The sequence below is a fragment of the Punica granatum genome, chromosome 7 (genome assembly GCF_007655135.1).
Source record: "Punica granatum isolate Tunisia-2019 chromosome 7, ASM765513v2, whole genome shotgun sequence".
Classification (NCBI taxonomy): Eukaryota; Viridiplantae; Streptophyta; class Magnoliopsida; order Myrtales; family Lythraceae; genus Punica; species Punica granatum.
Window position 1 is genome coordinate 23,469,694 of NC_045133.1, and position 8,230 is coordinate 23,477,923.

Here is an 8,230-nt window from a genome sequence, read left to right on the forward strand (position 1 = left end):
ATCTTCAGAAATGATAACTCCATCATTTTTGCTACCCTCCTCAGTCGTTTCGTGACCTGAAAACCCCTAGCTAAACCATGACCTCTCTTTTTGGTAGAAATAGTAGTACGTATGAATAATATAAGAAAGTTAACGTATACAAGATGAACAAGTAGTTAGAATATGAAACAAGGGTAAATGCGAAAAAGAATAAACCTTCGACTAATATTTCCAATCTCTAACAGCAACTCTCATGGAACAAAATGAGTATATAATCAATAGATAGAATCTTCAATAAATCTCTAATTTTGCCATCTAAGTATAGAAGCTCTGCCTAAATTAATTGAGAAACAAAACCTTCAGCCTGACTAATCGGCTACTCAATTTCACAGTGCCTAATTAAATATTTCATTACATAATTCAACAAATTGACTTATCAAAAAGAAGCACCAGTCCTTAAACTGACAGAAATTTAAAAAAATCGAGCAAACAACAAGCCAAATAATACAATTGCCCATCGCTATACACAGAGAAAATCAAAGTGAAGTAACCGACAATATCCAGTATAGAGACAGGTTTTAGTAGATTGACTCTAAACCACAAAGGCAAAAACTTATAGAAATTTCATGCAAGAATAAGAGAGCATCGATCGGTGTAGAGAAAGAGAAAGGAGATACCTTGGTGTAATCTGCCCAAGTTCTCTTGTGATTAGATGGAGAGCTATGAACCCACAATTACAGTTTGCAGGGAATGATTTACACTGACTTTTTCGCCAAATTTGCATTCCCATTTTGGCGCGCCCTTCTTCCCGCTAACTGATGCTAGTGGGCAGCAAATCTTGCGAATTTTTCGGTGGATTGCTTTCAGAATCTGAGAAGGAACAAGGGAGAAAAGGATTTGGAAGAGATAAGCTAGAGATTTGGAAGAGGAAGAGAGAAATAGCGAGAGATTTGGAACGGCAGAGAAGATGAGAGAGAGATGTGCAAAATTAGGGAAAATAAGATAACTGATCGTTTTTTTATTTTGGTGAGAAGAGATTTGATGCTTTTTTTTGGGCCTATAAATTACTCTTAGATAAAACTATATAATCCTACTTTGAAAAAGTCATTTAATAAATACCAATTAATCAAAATGTAACTTGAACATATATATTTATAGATAGATATGGAAGTTAATGTTTACAAGTATTTTTAAATGGTTTTAGCTAATGTAACTCTAATAAGGGTTCAGTTGTTCTAATTAAAATGGTCATATTGCTGTTAATAACTATGTATGATATAAAAGTATAGATATCTATATGTTAGAGTAAAATTTTAATGCTAATATATAGTTATGTTAGAATGATTTGATCCATTGGCCATTGCTTAGCTTGCCCTGTCATGCATAACTCCGATATCAATCATCCTAATACTATAGTTTGAGCTGGTAGATATCGAAAAACATGATACTTTAAGTATCATTTGTAGGAACTAGCTAATTGTAACTTCATGACGAACTAATATCATATTACGCCGACACGAAAAAATCTATAGAATAGACGAGTTACGTTTATAAGGGTTGTCCATTTACTTTATGTTTGCTAGATATGACAAAGTTATCGCTTAGATAAGGAGTGTAACTGAAACGAGATACTCATGAGCTACTTGCGATGAAGATCTTTCTTTGAGTCAAGATCTTTCTTTGAAAAATTGAAAAATTAATGCATTGAGATCGTATTATTTGAAAAAAAATTAAAAACTAAAGTTTATATTTTGCAGATAACAAATATGAAAAATTTAAAAATTATGAAATTATTCTATAGATGATCACATTTTACCATAAAGTACTTATTTATAATAAAAATGATGAATTCGTGAATATTATAAATTATTTAAAAATTTTAAAATCAAGGATGTTTCGTAAGTAAATAATAATTTTTTTGATAAAATCATTCATCATGAGAAATTATACTATATATTGTGAAAAATAATTTGTAGCTATTAGTTGAAAAATGAGATTATGGAGACATAATACAATTGTCACGGTATAACATGTCACTTTTGATGCATATCTTTGTCACTGTATATTCTGATATGATTTTTTGTGATAAATTTTTCGCAATGAAATAATTTTGTCACAATATTACAATTACGAATCATAACGAATTGTCAGCCAAAGCAACCGTGACAAACTATTGTGATAAAATCACATTTTGTCACCTTAAGTGTATTATTTATGACAAAATGAGCTGACGAATTATTTTTTGTCGCGATTTAACAATTATTGTGACAAACTTATCTTTTATCACTATATAATTGTTTCTTTTGACAAACATTTCTTTGTGGCAAGAGATTTTGTCATAATAAATGAAATTTCTTGTAGTGACTATACGAACTACCGAAATCTAATTTTTTTGAAAATATAAAAATATTCAGTTAACTATTTTATAGCACATTATCAACCTATTTGAGAACTAAAAATTAAGAACTTTAATTGAAATATGGTTAATAAAAAATAAACCATAGCTAAATATCAACTTTCTTATAGTCAACTCTGTTAATGTAATTATGGACGAATCTCTATTATTCGTGAACATTTTATATTATCTATAAGTTTAAGCCATAAGTGGTCAGCCATATTTTCAATACTAACCCGCGCATATATGCAGGCCCTACATATGGTTACTCATAATGATGGTAATTGAAAAATGAATTATTAATAGAATTATATTATTAATTACAAGATTTTTGGAATTATTTTATCTTAATAATTATATTTATTATATGATAACTTTGTTTAATCTTAAATGAAAAAAATTCAACAGTTATTTATTTTTATTTTTATAAAAATTATTAAAATATACAATCCATAGAAAAGTAAAAAGACACCTTTTGTTTTTGCTTGAATTTTCCGCCGCCTGTGATTGTCTGCGCTGTTCATGTTGCGGTGCACCTTCTCGTTCGCTCTTCGAAGGTAGTACGTAGAGAGGACCAAGCTCGGACCCTGCCGATCCCTGATCTAACCATGCCTTTTTTAAAAAAAATGTTTTTTTTATTCTGCTTGGAAGATAATCTGATCTACATGGTTTCTTCAAACAGGCTGAGTTATCATCTTAAACTAGGATATGGTCTACACCTTGCGTGGGTTTGTAATGAAATTGATGGAATGCCATTTTTCTCGTCATTTTCTTGAATAATAGGCTCCGATTCTTCTAACCTCTACTGAACAGGCTCGAGTCGTGCCTACTGGAGGTGTTCGATTAAGAAAAGAAACAAATATCAACTTCTTTATCAAAGAAACTTTGAAACTTCTATGCAATTGGTGGTTCTATAGGAGTAATTTTATTGTCTTTTTTTTTTCAATTACAAAGAAGATCTAAGACCTACTATAATAAAAAGGAAATCATGTATAACTAAATAACGGTAGTCTCACTAGTTGTTGAACCTGCGATCTCTAGATCAACAGAAGATGGCGTGCGCATTACACTACACTCTCTTTTGATCGACCTACTATAATAAAAAAAATCATATATAACTAAATAACGGTAGTCTCACTAGTTGTTGAACCTGCGATCTCTACATTAACAGAAGATGGCGTGCGCATTACACTACACTCTCTTTTGATCGCGCTTTGGCTTATATATATATATTGATACTACACTTTCTATGACTAATCAGTTATTTAATTTCCATGTCTAATCGACCCTTGATTAGTCATTAACACTTAATCCAACGCACCTAAAACTAGAAAATATGGCTCCAAATCTAGCTAGCTGCTGACAGTTCAAAGAGACGTGCCCTAGCACAATAGACGCCATGGACGTAGTTCATTCCATCATTCGATTGTAGATTATTTAGTCTAATTAGACAGCTGATGCAATAAGTCCTTGTAAATATCTTCTTTCTTAAAAGGTCAGATTAAATAAATATTAGTGTGCTTGACGGTCCCCGGCGTCTGCGCGGCTCCTGGTCCTCATCCAAGACATATAGATCCATGAATAAAACAATAAATATATTAAAATAAACCCTTTCTATTACTCAAAAAGGAAAACAAAAAACAAAAAAACAAACCATTATAAAGCCAAAAAGAGAAGGGAAAAAGTTCCAAAAAGAGGCCGACAAAAAAGACACGGAGGATGTTGCACTTAACTATTCAACTACACTAGGATGCAAATACTCCGTTCCCATTTTCTGTCCCTATCTCTGGTCCCCTGGATTAGAAGATGTCACGTACTCTCTAAAATATCAATGGCATTTATGGCCGCACACATGAGATTCGTCCTTCCCTCTTTTCTTTTTCTTTCTCCACGAAGGAAATAAATTAAAGACATTTATAAAAAAATTTAATAAATTCATAAAATAGCAAATCAAAATCTGAAAGTTTCTTAAAAAATAACTCAACACTAATATAAAATAGAAAAGTAAATAAAAAAATCAAAGATTAAGGACATTCAAGGAATAGAAAATGGATTTATTTTTTGTATGAACCTTGATATCCGAAATCTCAATTGGAATCCGACTAGTCCAATCCAGTCAGGCTGACTCACTAAGAGGTAAAACTCTCACGGTGTGAATTTTTTGTATTCACAAGAATTCGAAATCGAGATTTTATTTAAGTGAAATAAGCGACGAATCATTTAAATCAACTCCCGTCGGGGAAAGTTGATTTACTTTGACTAAGGATTTACGTCCAACCCCATCACTTCCCTCCCTCTTATCTATAAAAGCCAATCATCCAACCAAACAAACGTACACAAACTACTTAGGAAGCATCACAAGACAAGAGAAAATGTTCCTCCTCTACTTCCTCTTGTTCATAAGCTTCTACTTAATATCATGGCACCTCATCCACAAGATCAGTAACCTCCCGCCCACTCCCTTTCCGACCCTCCCAGTCCTCGGCCACTTTCACCTCCTCAAGAAGCCCCTCCACCTCTCCCTCACCGCCATCTCCCACCGCCATCTCCCGCCGCCATGGCCCTGTCGTCCTCCTCCAGTTTGGCTCCCGCCGTGTCCTTGTTGTCTCCTCTCCCGCTGCAGCGGAGGAATGCCTCACCAAGAACGACATTGTCTTTGCGAACCGCCCATGCCTCCTCGTTGGTAAATACTTGGGTTACGATTGCATGAACCTCACATGGGCACCTTACGGGGACCACTGGAGGAAGATGCGTATTGCAACCCTCAATATCCTCTCACCCCACTGGGTCAACAGCCTGTCCGAGATACGGGCTGACGAGGTCAAGGCTCTCGTGAGGTGGCTTGCGATGGATGATAATTGGGCTCAGCCTGTAGATACGAAGAAGGTCTTCTTCGAGCTGACTCGGAATGTAATGATGAGGATGATCGCTGGGAAGAGGTACTATATACTGTTATTAAAGGAATATATTATTTACCAGTTTATCATGCGCACTAGGATTATGAAATACGAGTTAGCACCGGTCCGCGGGTTGCGCAGGCACAATATAATTGAATAATTTTTTTGTTGTAACTAATCTAAATAATTTTATATGTGATGCATAAATAATCTAATATAACTTATTATTAAGCAATCTTAATTGATTATATTTTATGGAAATGTCCCGAAAATTACTTTGATGTTCTTGCCCATATCATTAACCTCTAATTCTGTTTATATATAATGTTAGGGTGGATATTATGTTAATTTACGTGTACAGCAGCATATATCTCCAGCAAGCGATCTAGTAGTTCATAAGTTCCAAACTTCCACAGGTACTATGGAGAGAATGTGGCAGAGACCGAGGAAGCAAGGAGGTTCCAGGAGATTGCGACGGAGACTTCCAGGATTGCAGGGGCCACGAACATTGGGGACTTCCTGCCGTTCCTTAGGAGGATCGGATTCAAGAGGGCGGAGAAGGACCTGCAGGCGTTGCAAGAGAAGAAGGATTCTTTGTTGCAGAATCTGCTTGACGAGCAAAAGAGGGTGGCCAAAGAGGAGAACAAGAATAACCTGATTCAGGTCTTGCTATCCCTGCAAGAAACCGACCCTAAGTTTTACAAAGATGTTACCATCAGAAGCATCATATCGGTAAGCCCGATGTATTGATTCCTCCTCTTAATTACAAACAACGGATCGGGTGTTATTTGTTAAATCATTTAACGTGGGAGTCAAGTCAAGATCAAAAGCCCTAGCAAAAGTACCCTTGCGCTGACATATATATATGAACAACTCCTTTCAGGTTCTGTTAAGTGGGGGGACCGACAGTTCCACGCCGACAATGGAGTGGGCCATGTCACTCCTATTGAACCATCCCAAGGTCTTAAAGAAGGCACAGGCGGAGATCGACAATGTAGTTGGATGTGACCGCTTGGTAAATGAGTCCGACCTCCCCAGGCTTCCTTACCTCCAAAACATCATCAAGGAGACGCTCCGCTTGTTCCCTGGGGGCCCATTCTCTGTCATGCACGAGTCATCTGCCGGGTGCCGTGTCGGTGGATATTGGGTACCTGGGGGCACAATGCTCTTGATCAACTTGTACTCGATCCAGCGAGATCCACGTTACTGGTCGGAACCCGAGAAGTTCAAGCCCGAGAGGTTTGAGGGGATGGAAGGCTTCAGAGACGGGCATAGGATGTTTCCATTCGGATCGGGTAGGAGAAGGTGCGCAGGGGAGAACCTGGCCCTCAGGATGACGGGCTTGACCCTCGGGTCGCTGATCCAGTGCTTTGAGTGGGGGCGGAACAGCGAGCAGCCAGTGGACATGACCGAGGCAGCGAGCCTCAGCATGCCCAAGGCACATTCGTTGATGGCTAAGTGTAAACCCCGGGAAAGCATGAGGACCTTCCTTTCTCAAGTATGAGTAATCAGTTGTGTGAGATGATCAGGGACTCATTGAAGAATAACTTATTACTATTATTGTAATATCAATGTGCGCCTGCAATAAGGTGATGGATGTTGTTGTGATGAAATGTTATATTAGGTTATATTCTCTTTATATGGCAATCATGGATTCATGTATTTTGATATATTTTATGGATATGCAGCTCAATGTAATTTCTATGTATAATTTATTTTTATATATGTGCGTTGTGATGAGATGACCCACATAGTACATCTCAACATTTTAGCCAAAATCGTCTGAACATAACCACAAATAATGCCCACACACACACCCCCCATTTTTATGAGATGACCGATGACCATATACACCATTGACACCTCCACTTCCATTAACACCAAAACAAAGAACCAACCAGAACATGTCAACCCAGTGGCTCTCCCTCCAAATAATGCCCATGTCCCCAGGGACTAACATAGGATTTTGGTTCAGAAGGGGCCAATTCTTAGTGGGACGAATAAGGTGGTCATTCAAAATCAGAGGGAGCGAATATAAGTATTTTTAATAAAAAATTTACGTAAAATATATAATTTTCTTTATAACCACGAAAATTGTGGGGGGATCCATGCGTGTTACGACTCCAAACATCACCAATGTAATCAATGTACAGTTAAAATCAAACAAACTACACAGTATGGAAGTCTATTTTCAACAAATCCGTTCACCCTTGATCACAAGGTCAAAATCCGATATTACGAAACCTGTTCCAAAATTAAGTCTGGTTGCCACATCTTATCTTACAGTCACAGAACCCACCTGCGCCTACTCTTAGGCAAACAAGGACCCATCTGGCACCAAGCTATGGATTGTAATGATTGTTTTATTACATGAGAAAAAATGTGAAAAAATAATGAATAGCTGTGAGAATTTAGTATTAAAAATTGAATTGAGTATAATAGAGGTGTACGTGGATTTATGTATGGGTCCCACCTTTTTGACTTTGAAGAGTTGATTTTTGTTGTGTAGTGAGTAGAGTTAAAGTTAAAGTTAAAATTTTAAAATCCAATTGCGAAACCAAACGGAGTATAATACTCTTCTTCGGAGCCACGCTTGGACGTTAGTGTTATTTGAACCTAACAAGAGTATGGTCGGGAGAACTTGAAAATTTCTCATTGAGTACCGTGCAAATGATTCCATTAGAGCTATAAAGCTCGTCTCATTACCATGAGACCTTCAGTCCATTGGTAAAATCATCAACCATATGGATTCGTAACCATCATATTGTATAATATCAAATATAGAATCAGATTAGAGCCGTTTAATTGAAAATGTTAATCTTATGAGATACCATGTGAAATTTTAAGTTGTCATAACCATCAAATTTTAAAGATTAATCTTGTCAAATACAACGAGATTTATTATTTTATTATTTCGGTGGCCCGAGCCATTTCTCGCCGGGAGGTCGCCGGTGGGGGG

At 36.6% G+C, this 8,230-nt stretch overlaps 1 pseudogene; it reads left to right on the top strand.

The window, feature by feature from the left end:
- Window positions 1–4,626: 4,626 nt before the first annotated feature.
- LOC116214878 lies at window positions 4,627–6,938 on the top strand (annotated as a pseudogene).
- The last annotated feature ends 1,292 nt before the right edge of the window (window positions 6,939–8,230 follow it).